Source organism: Tamandua tetradactyla, chromosome 24, assembly GCF_023851605.1.
Source record: "Tamandua tetradactyla isolate mTamTet1 chromosome 24, mTamTet1.pri, whole genome shotgun sequence".
Lineage (NCBI taxonomy): Eukaryota > Metazoa > Chordata > Mammalia > Pilosa > Myrmecophagidae > Tamandua > Tamandua tetradactyla.
The window spans coordinates 39,562,694-39,578,350 of NC_135350.1; the positions used below are offsets into that span (position 1 = coordinate 39,562,694).

At 39.8% G+C, this 15,657-nt stretch overlaps 1 pseudogene; it reads right to left on the bottom strand.

The window, feature by feature from the left end:
- Positions 1 to 8,182: 8,182 nt before the first annotated feature.
- On the bottom strand, positions 8,183 to 9,756 carry LOC143667937 (uncharacterized; annotated as a pseudogene).
- Positions 9,757 to 15,657: the final 5,901 nt, after the last annotated feature.

Sequence of the window (15,657 nt, forward strand, 5' to 3'; positions counted from 1 at the left end):
ATTTGGAGGTTCCTCAGGAAGCTATGTATAGAATTGTATCTACTCAGAGGACATGAGGGCAAGGACACAAATGGACAGTTGCACACCAATGTTTAAGCAGCATTGTTTACAGTTGCAAAGGATGGAAACAGCCCACTGTCCATCAAACCAGCTGTGGTATATAAATGCAATGGAATATTATGCAGCTGTAAGACTGAATAAAGTTATGAAGTATGTAAGAACATGGATGGACCTTGAGGACATTATGCTGCGTGAGATTAGCCAGAAACAAAAGGACAAATACTATATGGTCTCACTGATATGAACTAACATTAATGAATGAACTTGGAGAATTTCAATTAAGAACAGAGGTCATCAGGAGATAGAAATAGGGTAGATATTGGGTAATTGGAGCTGAAAGGATACAGATTGTGCAACAGGACTGGTTGTAAAAGTTCAGAAATGGATAGCATAATACTACCTAACTGTAGTACAATAATGTTAGTACACTGAATGAAGCGAATGTGAGAATAATAGAGGGAAAAGGGAGGGGAGCACAAATGAAATCAGAAGGAAAGATAGATGACAAAGACTGAGATGGTATAATCTAGGAATGCTTAGAGTATACAATGATAGTGACTAAATATACAGATTAAAAAATGTTTTTGCATGAGGAAGAACAAAAGAATGTCAATGTTGCAGGGTGCTAGAGACGGGTGAACCATTAGCTAACGAGGTTGAGCTCCAATGTAAGGCAATAGATAGGAGTGAAGGTGGTTCTCTAGTGGGTCTATAAGTAATATTACCATATTAAAAATAAGCAAGATTGAAAGGGGTTGTATGCACCTACATGTCTCACTGATTAATGCTAGAAATATGAATTAGTTCTTGCAGGAATTACTTCAAAGATATGATTCTTGTACAGAGACAGTTTAAGTCCAGGATACAGGGGAAAAACTGCTATTGCATGCTATGAGCTATGTTCAAAAGGAAACCGTCAGCGCTACCACAGTAACAACAGAGCTGAATAGTGGGGGGAGGGACAAGAGTCAAGAGGAGGTTTGGATTTCCTATTTGGTGAGGGTGTGTTTATTGGTTTTCTTTCTCTTGGGAGCAATGAAATTAGAATGTTGATGGACTGTGGACTTTTGGCCCTCTACATGATGCCCAATGAATGCAAGTGGCTGAAGAATGCACTGATGGAGAAGTAGATTGGAAAATGACGGTATATACTTATGAACGAAGGTTGTGCTACTACATGAGGCATGGAACAATGTGAATGAACATGTAGGACATTTAGTGAGATGAAATAAGCCAGAAATAAAAAAACAACAATTGTATGGTCACTCTTAGAAAATGCTTATAGGAAAACAGGGGCCTGGAGTGCAAGCTTTTAGAGCAGACACATTATGTCCAGAGTGGTGATTATTATTTTTGGATTTTGAGAGGCTGTTTTATATATATAAAGTGAGATTTATAGATAAGAACGAAGCCAAACAGGTTGGGGTTAAAGTAATTCACAACATAGGGGTAAGGAAGACAGTGTCACGTACTCGTTGAGACCAAAGGAAGAAAGGATTTTTTGGCCTGGAACTGAAATTTTCTGTAGGGTATAATCTAATTCAATCTAACTGTACAGCTCATTTGAACAGTTGAAACATGGAGCACAGAATAAGAAAGTCCTTTAATCCTATATAGATTATTGTAATGCCTGGATACATCCTAGAGTATATTAAGCAGATAATCAAAAAGTATTGGCAAAGTCCCCTGAGGGGTGGGAGAAACTATTAAACCTTACCATCATGGAATCCCCTGATACTGTGTCAAAATTTAGGGATGCCCAAATCAATAGGCCAAGCCCTTGATCATGAGGCTTACTCTTGTGAAGCTTAAGTAGGCAGCTCAGAAGCTTAGATAACCTAAAGGCATGTCTAAGAGTTACTTCTGGAGGACCTCTTTTGTTATTCAGATATGGCCTCACTCTCTCTAAGCCCAAATCTGCAAGTGAAATCATTGCTCTCCCAACTATGTGGGACATGGCAGACAGGGGTGAAAGTCTCCCTTGCAACGTGGGAGATGACTCCCAAGAATGAATCCAGACCTGGCACCATGGGATCAACAATGTCATCCTGACCAAAAGGAGAAAAAGAAGTGTAATTAATAAAGTATCAGTGGCAGAGAGAGGTCAAATAGAGCTGAAACGCTACTCTGGAGGTTGCTCTTATGCAAGCTTCAATTAGACCTTACTACCTATCATAACCTCCCGACCCCCAACCAGGACCAATCCAGCAAGCCAATCCTAAAGAATACCTAGGGAAATATATAAGATTCCACAAGGGTTCCATGCACTAAAGTGACTTTCCAGAAACCTATGGCCTTCAGATATGTCCCTGATCCAAATAAGTCCTGAACCTAGCCCAGCCTCTCCAGAACATCAGATAGTTCCATCTCCCTACCCCATATTAGTGACAGACCCTTCCAATATGAAAAATTTTGAGTTGCCATAGCCCAAACACCCCTAAAGAGAGGGATCGAAAGATGGAAAGGTGATGGTGGAGTTATACAGAAAAGATAGGATTTAGCAAATGAATATGAATGCTGAATCATTAAATTGATATCTTTTAGTCTCCAGTATTTTAAAAGTAAAAATTTAAATTGTGGAATTGTAACCCATGTTAAACTCTGAAATATGTTCTACAACTAATTGTAGTGCTGTTCTTATAGCTTTTTTGTATATATGTTACTTTTCACAAAAAAGGAAATAAAAAATGTTAATTGTGATGATAAAAAAATATTTATGCATTCTAGCCTCCTACATTCTGGACAGCTAGAAGGATGAATCTGAGAGGATTGTATGGTAGACCATGATCAACTCTGGGATCTGTCCTGTAACCACTTGTTGAAGAGTGCTTTGAAAACTATTGCTTTTTTTTTTTATTTCTTTGCTTTGTATATATGTTATACTATACAATAAAAAAAGTTGAAAAAAATCACTCAGGTTTAGAATTTCTGACATTCTCACAAGCAGTGGAGACAACCAAATCAGTAGGCCAAGCCCTCAATCTTGGGGTTCACCCTTATGAAACTTATTCCTGCAAAGGATAGGCTATGCCTACTTAAAATTAGGCCTAAGTGTCACCCCCAGAGAACCTCTTTTGTTGCTCAGATGTGGCCTCTCTTTCTAAGCTAACCAGCAGGTGAATTTACTGCCCTCTCCCCTATGCTGTACATGACTCTCAGGAGTGTAAATCTCCTTGACAACGTGGGATGGAACTCCCAGGATGAACTAGGTCCCAGCATCAAGGAATTGAGGAAGATTTCTTGACCAAAAAAGGAAAGAGAGAAATGAGACAAGATAACATTTCAGTGTCTGAGAGATTTAAAACAGAGTTGAGAGGTTATCCTGGAGATTATTCTTATGCATTATATAGATGTTCCTTTTTAGTTTATGGTGTGTTGGAATAGCTGGAGGGACGTTCCTGAAATGTTGAGCCATGTTTCAGGAACCTTGATTCTTGGAGATAATTGTGTAAAAATACCTTTTACAATGTGACTGTGTGATTATGAAAACCTTATGTCTGTTGCTCCTTTTATCTAGGATATGGACAGATAAGTCAAAAAATATGGATAAAAAATAAATTAAGATTAGGGAGGGCAAAGGGTAAAATAAATTGGGTAGACAGAGGTACTAATGGTCAATGAAAGGGAGGAGTGAAGGTATGGTATGTATAAGGTTTTTTTTTTTTCCTTTTTATTTCTTCTCCTTGAGTGATGTAAATGATCATAGTGATGAATACACATCTATGTGATGATATTGTGAGCTACTGATTGTATACCATGTATGGAATGTATGTATGTGAAGATTTATCAATAGAAATATTTTTTAAAGAAGATCACTCAGGTTCAAAGTGCACTGGTAACTTTTCCCATTTCACTTTTCCCATATCATTAATCATGATAAATAAGCATTACCCCTTTGGTCACTATGCTTATAGAATAATAAATCAGTCCCATTTATTGAATGTTAACCTCGTTAACATTCAGGGGATTGCCAGAAAAACTGTGGTAGGAATTGTTAGGACTTTAAATAACAGTGAACACGGCAGTAGTAGCAGGAGGCCAGAAGAACTATGCTGAATAGGTAATGGATACTGTAGGCTCTGAATTTATTCTCTGCATTTTTTTTAAATAAAAGGAGTTGTAGATTTACAAAACAATCATGCATAAAATGCAGGGTTCCCCTATACCACCCTATTACTAACACCTTGCATTGCTGTGTCACATTTGTTACAATTGATGAAAGCATGTTTTTATAATTGTATTATTGACTATAGTCTCTGGTTTAACTAAAAATACACTGCATTGTGTAGTTCCGTGGATTTTTTTCCTAAATTTTACTCTAGTATCATATACCTAAAATTATCCCTTTAACCACATTCAAATATTTATTTCAGACTGTTAATTCCATTCATAATGTTGTGCTACCATCACCATCAACCATTACCAAACACATATCTGTCACTCCAAATAGGAACTATACACATTTTAAGCCTTAACTCCCTATTCCGTATCAGTACCCCTTCCCCTCATCACCTATATTTTAGATTCTGACTCTTTGAGTTTGCTTATTCTAATTATTTCATATCAATGAGATCATTCAATATTTGTCCTGTTTGGTCTGCCTTATTTCACCAGCATGATGTCTTCAAGGTTCTTCTGTGTTGTCACATGTATTGGGACTTCATTTCTTTTTATCTTTGAATAATCTATTTGTGTATATACTACATTTTATTTTAAATATCCACTCATCAGTTGATGGACCCTTGGGTTGTTTTCATCTTTGACAATTGTGAATAATGCCACTATGAACATTGGTGTGCAAATATCTGAGTCTCTGATTTCAGTTCTTTTGGGAATATATCTAGAAGAGGGACCACTGGGTCATATGATATTTAACTTTTCAAGGAACCTCTGAACTGTCTTCCACAATGGCTACACCATTTTACATTCTTACCTGCGATGAATGAGTGCTACTTATGTACATCCTCTCCATTACTTGTAATTGTCTAGTTCTTTTCTTTTTTTTGATAGTAGCCATTCTGATATGCATGAAATGATATCTCATAATTTTTATTTGCATTTCCCTGATGGCTAGTGATGTTGAGCATCTTTTCATATGCTTTTTGCCCATTTGTAGATCTTCTTTGGAGGGATGTCTGTTCAAGTTTTTTGCCCATTTCAAGAATAAGTTTATTATCTTTTTGTTGTTAACTTGTAGGAGTTACTTATATATTCTGAATATTAAACCCTTATCAGCCATGTGATTTCCAAATATTTCCCCCCATTGTGTAGGTTGTCATTTTATTTTAAGGATGAAGTCCTTTGAGGCACAAAAGTTTTAATTTTGATAAGGTCCCATTTATCTATTTTTTCTTTTATTGCTTGTTATTTTAGTATAAAGTCTAAGAAGCCATTGCCTACATTATCAATAAAACAGAAAATGACAAATGCTGGAGAGGATGTGGAGAAGGAGGCACACTTCCCACTGTTGGTGGGAATGTCAAATGGTACAACCGCTGTGGAAGGCAGTTTGGCAGTTCCTCAAAGAGCTAAATATAGAGCTGCCGTATGACCCGGTAATACCACTGCTAGGTATCTACTCACAGGACATGAGGGCAAGGACACTAATGGGCATTTGCACACCAATGTTTAGAGCAGCATTATTTACAATTGCGAAGAGATGAAAACAGCCAAAATGTCCATCAACAGACGAGTGGCTAAACTGTGGTATATATATATACAATAGAATATTATGCAGCCGTAAGAATAAATTTATGAAGTATGTAACAACATGGGTGGACCTTAAGGACATTATGCTGAGTGAGATTAGCCAGAAACAAAAGGACAAATACTGTATGGTCTCACTGATATGAACTGACTCTGGTCATTGGTAACAGAGACCATCAGGAGGTAGAAATAAAGTAAGATATTGGGTAATTGGAGCTGAAGGGATACAGATTGTGCAACAGGACTGAATGTAAGAACTCAAAAATGGACAGCACAATACTACCGAACTGTAATACAATCATGTTGCAACACTGAATGAAGCTGAATGTGAGAATGATAGAGGGAGGAGGGCAGGGGGCACAAATGAAATCAGAAAACAAGATAGATGATAAAGACTGAGATGATATAATCTAGGAATGCCTAGAGGGTATAATGATAGTGACTAAACGTACAAAGTTAAAAAATATTTCTGCATGAGGAAGAACAAAGGAATGTCATTACTGAAGGGTGCTGAAAATAGATGGTAATTAATATTTTAAAATTTTACCTTATGTGTGAGACTAAAGCAAAAACTGTTTATTTGGTACAAAATTTATATTTTGACTAGTGCATTTCCTAATATAACTTATGTAGACAGCTTAATTGAACACCATAAGCACACAGAACCTTGAGTAGAGCATGAGGTTTTGTGGGTTTGTGCAGAGTGATGCCCCAATAAATCCCAGAGAGTGATTTGAACAGTGAATAAAAAAGTATTTGCAAAGTCCCCTTCAGGGAATGGTGAGAAAGGGGGAAAATTCAACTTCCCCAAGTTGAATTCTTGATATTTTCACAAGCAGTGTGGACAATCAAAGCTATAGGCTGAGCCCCCAATCTTGGGGTTTGTTCGTATGAAACTTAACCCCACAAAGAATAGGTCAAATCTACTTAAAGTTAGGCCTAAGAGTCACCCCAAGAGAACCTCTTTTGTTGCTCAGATGTGGCCTCTCTCTCAAGCCAACACAACAAGCAAACTCACCACCCTTCCCCTGTCTACATGGGACATGACTCCCAGGGGTGAGGACCTTCCTGGCAATGTGGTACAGAAATCCTAGAATGAGCTGAGACTCAGCATCAAGGTATTGAGAAAACCCCTAGAATGAGCTGAGACTCAGCATCAGAGGATTGAGAAAACCTTCTCAACCAAAAGGGGAAAGAGTGAAATGAGACAAAATAAAGTGTCAATGGCTAAGAGATTCCAAATAGAGTTGAGAGGTTATCCTGGAGGTTATTCTTACACATTAAATAGACACCACCTTGTTAGTCAAGATGTAGTAGAGAGGCTGGAGGGAACTGCCTGAAAATGTAAAGCTGTTTTCCAGTAGCCGTGTTTCATGAAGATGATTGTATAATGATATGGCTTTCACAATGTGACTGTGTGATTGTGAAAACCTTGTGTCTGATGCTCCTTTTATCTACCTTATCAACAGATGAGTAAAACATATGGAATAAAGATGAATAATTGGGGGGAGCCATTGCCTAACACAATGTCCTGAAGACGCTTCCCTATTTGTCTTCTACGAGTTTGATAGTTCTGGCTCTTATATCCAGATCTTGGATCCATTTTGAGTTTATTTTTGCATATGGTGTGAGATCGGGGTCTGCTTTCATTCTTTTGCAAATGGAGACCTAGTTTTCATAGCAATATTTGTTGAAGAGACTCTTCTTTCCCAATTAAGTAGCCTTTGCCCCTTTGTTAAAATCAATTGATCATAAATGCAAGGGTTGATTTCTGAGCTCTCAATTCTATTCCTTTAGTCTATAGGTCTGTTCTTAAGTCAGTACCATACTATTGTGCTTTGCTTTTTTTTTTAATTGCATGAGTAGTTTTAAATAAATGGAGAAAGCACCTTACAAAAGCTTCTTTAGCAGGGAAAGATTCTATCAATCATTCACGTAGTAAGTTTCTATAAATTTTACAAAAGATTCTTGATCTTTACCTGAACTGTACATGAAGGAAAAGAAGGCCCCTCAGGTAGGTGTTCTCTCTGCTTGCAGAAGCAAACTAAAGGACCTAAAATTGGAGGCAAGCTTGGATGCCAAGAAGGGGAAGAGAAGGGCCATTCATAAATTCCATGTCTATTTCAAAACACTTTACCAATGACTCTTACTTAGTTTAGGGCAAATTACTGCGCTTAAGATACAGATTCAACCTCAAAAGCACTAGTTCTGAATGACAGTAGTGTGTCTCAGTATCTCAGGCTACTGGATGTCAAACGACAATACTGAAGTTTGAACAAATACTTTAGAGGAATTCTCTAGGACTTTACCCCTTCTACTTTAGCTTTTCAAATGAAGCATAGAAGTCTTCTCTGCTGTCCTCCAGGAAGTGATGTTAATAGTAGACATTAAAAGGACAACAGTATTGGATTACTCCTTAGATACTAATGAGCTGAAGAAAGAGTTCATTGGCAAAAGTGTGCTCCCAAGAATTGTCTATATCAAGTGGCAAGAACATGTCACTCAAGCGGAAAGGGGAACCTTCATATCCACGGTCATAGTAAATATCCAGCAGGAAGGAGGGTGGCTTTAGGCAGTGGCTGGATGAAAGTAGATTTGAGATACCCAGCTCTGGAATGAAGTCATCTTCTGCAACTTCTTTCTTCACTGAAATGGTGAATTCATAATGGTCATTCTCTGAGGAGCTGAAAGGTGCTTCCTAGATTTTCGCTACCACAGTAGCTTGGCCCTCTGTCTCAGAGGGTATCTCTTAGACAGGGGCTTGGTATATGCATGGTCAAAATGAATTAGTTCATTAACAGCTTCTAGCTTGGCTGATGATAGCCCCAGTGATGGAGAAGGGGAGGCTGGTAAAGAACTTGGGTCCTTCTGGGTAAACCTCTGGGAGCTCCTCCAGGCTGGTATACTCTGGGGAAGGACATCTAAAGTACATGACTGGGTCCAGGTTGTCCAGAATGCCCCATAGGATATCAGACTCAGAATCTGAAGAATCAATGCAGTCAGAATTCATGGGGAGATGGTCTGGAGGAATGACTACTGGGCCTGCACCTGCTGCAGATTCAGCAGACCTGGCCACTGGCCTCACTCCATTCCCCTTGGTCTCTGCCTCTTCTTCAGTAACCAAAGCATCCATCCCCAAGCACTGTCTTAACTCCTGGTTCTCAACTACAAGACCATGAGTTTTCTCTCATAAAAGCTGATTTTCTAGCAATAGTCTTTGATTCTTTTCTTCCAAATCTATAATTTGTCATTCCAGCTCACTCATTCAAACTTCCTTTCAGTCTCTGGCTGTCTGAGCTGCTACTGTGCAGGAGCTTTCCCTAGCTCCCACCTGGGGTCTTCCTCGCAGCGAGACGGGGGAACTCGGTAGCCAACCGGTCCCGGGGGCTTGAAGGTCTGGAGGGCGCGCGAGACGAAGAATGAGTCGCGGGAACTGATGGGGCTGGCAAGGCTTCCCACACCAGAACGTTTATTAGAGGAAGTACAGAGCTTTATATAGTGGCGAGGCGGAAATGGGGGGGGCCAGGGGAGGCACGCTGCGTGATTGGTGAGGAGGCTAAGGGTGGCAGCGAGGGATTGGGTGAGGTGAGAGCAGAAAGGTCCAATGGAATAGCTTGAAGATGTTGCTAGGCAGAGAGCGAGAGGACGAAGGTTGGGCCAATCGGAGAGTGAGAAGACAGTGGTGGATGTGAGGTCAGAAGTTGCTAGGTGGAGGGCCTGAGAGATGAGGCCGATATTACATCCGGCACTACTGTTTTTCAGTTTACTCAACAGCACCTTATACTCCAGGCTCAAGTTCGTGAGGCACTCCTGCTTGCACACATAGGGCATACTCTTGTCCACCACCTGCAGGCTGGCCCCTTGTTGGTCTGGCACCATGAGTGGCATAGCTCAGCCAGCTGGGGCTGCAGTGGCAGCAGGTTTGCTGGACAGAAGCAGCACTTTGGAGGACCCAGCACCTGGGCTCGATATGGCTGTCCCCACCACCATAGCCAGAGTACCATGCTGCTTTCTTTTCTTTTTTTTTTGGCATTAACAGGCACCGGGAATCGAACCCAGGTTTCTGGCATGGCAGGTGAGAATTCTGCCATTGAGCCACCATCACACCACCCTACGCAATTTTGATTACTGTGACTTTGTAATAAGTTTTAGTATTGGGAATTGTGAATCCTCCAACTTCATTCTTCTTTTTCAAGACGGTTTTGCCTACTCAGGTTCTCTTACTGTCCAACCATATTATACAGTCAATGACTCACAATGTCTTCACAAAGTTGTGAATTCATCACCACGATAATTTTTAGAACATTTGCATGACTCCAGAAAAAAGAAATAAAAACAAAAAAACAAAACCCCATATATCCTATACCCCTTACCCATTCCTCTCATTGACCACTAGTATTACCATCTACAAAATTTATTCTGTCCCTTATCCCCGTATTATTTATTTATTTTATCTATATTTTTTCACTCATCTGTCCATATATAAAAGGAGCATCAGACATAAGGTTTTCACAATCACATAGTCACACTGTAAAAGCTATATAGTTATACAGTCCTATTCACAAATCGGGGTTATTAGAACACAGTTCAGCAGTTTCAGGTACTCCCCTCCAACCACTAAACATACACCATAAATTAAAAATGGATATCTACATAATGCATAAAAATAACCTCTCAACTCTGTTTGAAATCTCTCTGCACTGAAACTTTACCTTGTCTCATTTTTCTCTTCCCCCTTTTGGTTAAGAACACTCTCAATCTCATGATGCCAAGTCCCAGCTCATCCCAGAAGTCAGGTTCCATGTTGCCAAGGAGATTAACACCCCTGGAATCATGTCCCACATAGTGGGGTAAGGCAGTGAGTTCACCTGCCAAATAGGGTTAGAGAGAGAGAGGCCACATCTGAGCAACAAAAGAGTTTCTCTTGGGATGACTCTTAGGCCAAATTTTAAGTAAACTCAGCCTCTCCTTTGCAGCAATAAGCCTCATAGGGGTGAGCCCCAAACTTGAGGCTCAGTCTGTTGAACTGGTTGTCCTCACTGCTTGTGAGAATATCCAGAATTTCCTAGATAGGAAAGTTTAATATTTCCTCTTTTCTCACCAGTCCCCCAAGGGGACTTTCAGACACTCCTTTAATTCTCCACCCAAATTAATCTGGGAAACTTTGAGGCATCACACCTACCTGTATAACCAACAAGATCTCACACTTTATTCAAGATTCCATGTAATTATGATGTCCAAGTAAGCTGACCATACCAGTTAAATTAGATAATGTGCTATCCATTATATAAATTTTGCATCAAATAAACATCTCTGCCTTTGGTCTCACACAGAAGTTAAAGTTTGTAAATATGGGCCATATTATGCAGTATTCTGATTTACCTTAGTACTATCCATATCAACTTCCTTCATATCTCTAGTTGAAGTATGATATCTTTCAGTTTTTTTTTTAGCAGTTGCTGTATGGGGCACTGCTGACGTTCATAGCTTCAAAGCTCTGACTGTGAGTCTCAGGTGTCACATAAATATCCGAAGTTTCAGGGAATGACCATGTTATATGCAAATAACTCAGATCTCAGAATTCAGAATTAACAGTTACACCTGCAAAATATATGTGACTGTTGTAAGAGCTTACGATCTGGGACTCTTTATAATAGGCCCCAACCTGATAACCCATGCTCTCAACTTCAATTCTCTGAGTTTGTATATTATAGCTAGTCCATATGAGTGAGGCATGATAATATTTATTTTTTGTGTCTGAAATTTCACTCAACATACTGTCTTTAATGTTCATTCACCTAGTTGCATGTCTCACAACTTCATTCCTTCTTGCAACTACTCAGTAGTTTGTTGTTTGTATACACCATAGTTCTCCATTCCTTCCCTCATGAACACTGCCACCATAAACACCAGTGTGCAAATATCCATTTGTATCCCCATACTCAGTTCCTCGAGGTATATACCCAGCAATGGGGTAGCAAGATCCTATGGTAACCCCCTCCTAGCCTCCTAGAACCACCTCCTCTGGAGGTGCTGTGCCTCTCAGCATCCCTACCAACAGTGAATAGGTACCTATTCTTCTCCACACTTTCTCCAGCACTTGTTTCTCTCTGTTAATTTTTTTTTTATGTGAAGAGGCTTTAATGAAGAGCCTGTTGACAGAGGCATGGAATGTGAACTCCCCAGGGAACCCAGTTTATCCCCCAGGACTGAAAACAGGAAAGCATCCCCTGAGTTGGAACTGCTTTAATGCAGGAGCTATTGTGGACCTGTGTCACCAAAGCAGTGCCTGGGAAGAAAGGGAGCCCCAACTTCTCCTTTCTGTCACCTTTGGTCTCCTGCTGGGGCTTCCAGTTGGCTGAACCCAACCAGATGCCAGCCAGCTGGACACAAACACAATCTTGGTGCAAGCGGGCCTTGATTGGTTGGATGCTTGGAGTTAAGCTGTGCTGGCAGGGATGTGGCCTGGAAGCAGGTGTAAGGCACCAACAGGTGTGATGTCACCTGTCTGGAGGTGGCACTTGTCTTAATGGCAGGAGATAGAGGACTGACTAGATCCCAATCATGGGCCCAGTGTGACCAACAGCTTGGGTTCTAGGAGTGACCCCACATTCATAGCTTTCTTGGCCTTGCCTGGTGAGGGCTACTGGTCCCCCTCAATCCCCACTGGGAATGTCAGTCAACAGTATCCCCTTTCTGGTGGCATATACAATCTTGGACCAGGCCCTGGACAGATGAAAGTTCTACAGGGAGGGCTCCTGGCAAACTCCAGTTACTTCCTTCCAGGGCAAACTCAGCCTCACCAGGTCATGGGTAGATTTCCCCATCCCCACCCCCATGTACCTACTGTTTGTCCTTTTCTAAAATTTGAGTTTGTTTTCATGTCCCTGATTAAATTTTCCACTGCACCAAATCTGTTAATTGCTTCTGATGTGGCTTTTGAGTTCACCACTACATTTAAAAAAAATCTTTGAATGTCTTCCATATCTCATTATTTTCCCCCTTTCATCTCATTGTGGTCCTATTATCTCTCATTCTATTGCATTTTCATTTAGCTCCTGATTCATAGAAATCATACCCTCCTGAATTCCATGTAGACTGCACAACAGTGTCCTGAAATGTTCTTCTAGACTCTTCTACAGATATATTATGGAGGTCTTTTCTCAGCATTTTCAGCATATCCTTGAGGTGTGTCTGTGAACATAATATCTCACCTGGTTCTGTGATTTTCAGTCTTCAGTTAGTTGGAGAAAGGTGTTGGGAAAGCATGGGAATGAGCAATGACAGGGAAATAGCCCACCTGCTCTACTACCTTAGAGGTCAGGAGAATGGCTGACCAACTTCCTGGCACTGCATCCAGTCCATCAGTCTCATTATGGTGACGTAAGTTTGGATCTGCCTCTATACATTCCTTTGTATTTTAGAAAGGTGTTGGGCTCCTTCTGAAAATAGCTTTGGAGCCACGAATGGTTTTGTCAACAACTTACATTCAGATTTCTAAAGGGCAAAAATGCACCTGTTTCATTAATGTTTTTTTTTTCCTGATACCAGGATATCAACTCTTAAATTAATTCTAATGTTTAGCTATTTTTACTCTTTTATTGATATATATTATATATTCACATACTATGTAGTCATCTAAAGAGTACAATCAGTGACTCACAATATCACCAATATCACCATATAGCTGTGCATTTGTCATCACAATTGACTTTTTTTCTCTTTTGTGAAAAATAACATATATACAAAAAAGTAATAAACTTCAAAGCACATTGCATTAATTAGTGGTAGAACAGATTTCAGAGTTTGGTTTGGATTGTGTTTCACAATTTTAAGTTTTTACTTCTAGCTGTGCTAAAATACTGGAAGAAATATCAATATAATGATTTGGCAATCGCATTCATTTGTTAACTTTACCTTCTCTGTATAACTCCACCATCACCTTTGATCTTTCTTCCATTCTTTAGGGGTATTTGGGCTATGTTCATTCTAACTTTTTCATGTTGGAAGAGGCTGTTGATAGTATGGGTAGAGGGATGGAACTCATTAATGTTCTGGAGAAGCTGGTCCCTCTACATATAAAAGGGAAAACTAAATTTGTAGAGTCTGTTCTGCTCAATTGAAGTTGCCATTGCATGACCTTGGTAATAAATTGTTGAAATGTGCACTCCAGCTGGGAGGACTGGCTGTCCTCCCAGAAGGAGATGTACTTTGATAAAGTTATCTAGGTCCCAGGAAGCTCCTCTCAGTCCCTAACCAGTTCCCCAAGACCCACCTGGGCCCAGTCATGTAGGCTAATTGGACCATATAAACTGCATGTAAGCAGTTAGATGAGAGAGAGAGAGAGACCCTCATCAGAAAGAAAGAGAAAATCTTATCCAGGAAGAAGATGCACTGCTCTGGAATTTTACCAATCAGACCCTGAAGGCTGTCTGATTCTCCAGCGCTTCTCTTTAGGTGCTGCTGTCTTATCTGGTGATGTAACTATGTCTTATTTTGAATAATCTTTTAATTACTTTTCTAATAAATTCTTTTTTTATATCACTGAAGTCTGTGTTGTCTGCAAATCTGGACCTAAAAAATAAGTGGCCATAAATATCATGTTGCCTTTCATGCAACAAGATTGACAATAGTCAGCAGGATTCGCATTTCAGCATGGCTTCATAGCGATGGAGGTCAATAAGACAAGCTTTAGAAAATCTGTGCAGAAAATATGGACTGTGCTCTTCTGAACATTATAATGCTTTGTTAGGACCATTCTTGACAGATTTAAAGTTGCTGGTTTCTTGTCCTTTTTGTACGCAGAATGTTGTTTTGGATTTGAACATTTTATCTCCCTGGTTTGTACTTTCTACAACTATAAGACATTTGGGAGTTTTTAATTCAGTAACCCCTTTTCAAGATTTACTTGAGATCAGTAAGGGTCAAAAACTCTGTAAAGGTGCCATCTCCTTTATCATTTTTTTAGCTGTTCATTCAGTGTTACAGATGTTAGTGAAAAACCTATTCAGGAGTTGGGGGAGGCATTTAGCAATATCTGACACAAGGGTGCATGGCCTCTAGCCAAACAGCATGAAGAGATTAAGGCCATAAGCTTTGGACATCGACTAAAAAATGATGTCATTTTTGAAAAAGTCCTCTAAACCCAAGGCAAAGAACCAAGAAATCCTGGGATGGGATGATTTACCTTACTGCTCCATCTCCCTGTGTGGGAGGAGATGGATGATGATGAAAAAGATTGGGATATTTCAGATGAGCAGTCTTATCAGGAGAATAGGGTAAATATCCCCCCAGAAATACAAGCTTGCCCAATACAAGGCAAAAAGATGAGAAACAGGTCAATCATGTTACTTTCAAAAACACTACCAAAGACTTTACTCAACAAGAAATAACTGACATTCTTTTTTAGCCATTTTATTCAGAAAATTAGGGAGCCATTAATTGCCTGGATGGTCAGAATTGCTGATGCAGGAGCTGAAGGAGTGATGCTAGACTATGCCAATTGCATGAAATTTGTAGGAATTAGCACTAATTTCTTCATACAGACTGCTTTTTGGGAGTTTAGTTAGCAGACAGGAGAAAGTTCTAACTTGCTGGCATTGGCTGCACAAGGGTGTAATAAACAATACCTTACTGATGCCATGTGGTCGCAAAGTGATCAACCCTGGTACACTTTGAGAGATGCTTTGCAGAGATTAAAAGGGGAAGTTAAGAAGTCAGCAATTATGTTAGGTGAAGCCAACACATACCATCTCCTTCCTGTCAATGCTTCGCAGAGAAATACCATTGTTAAGACAGCACCCCTGATTTTTGTCCTGAAATAAAATAAATGTTTTTTTACAGAGTGAGGAAAAGGTAGGACAAAGCCTGAATAAATATGATAAGTTTCTG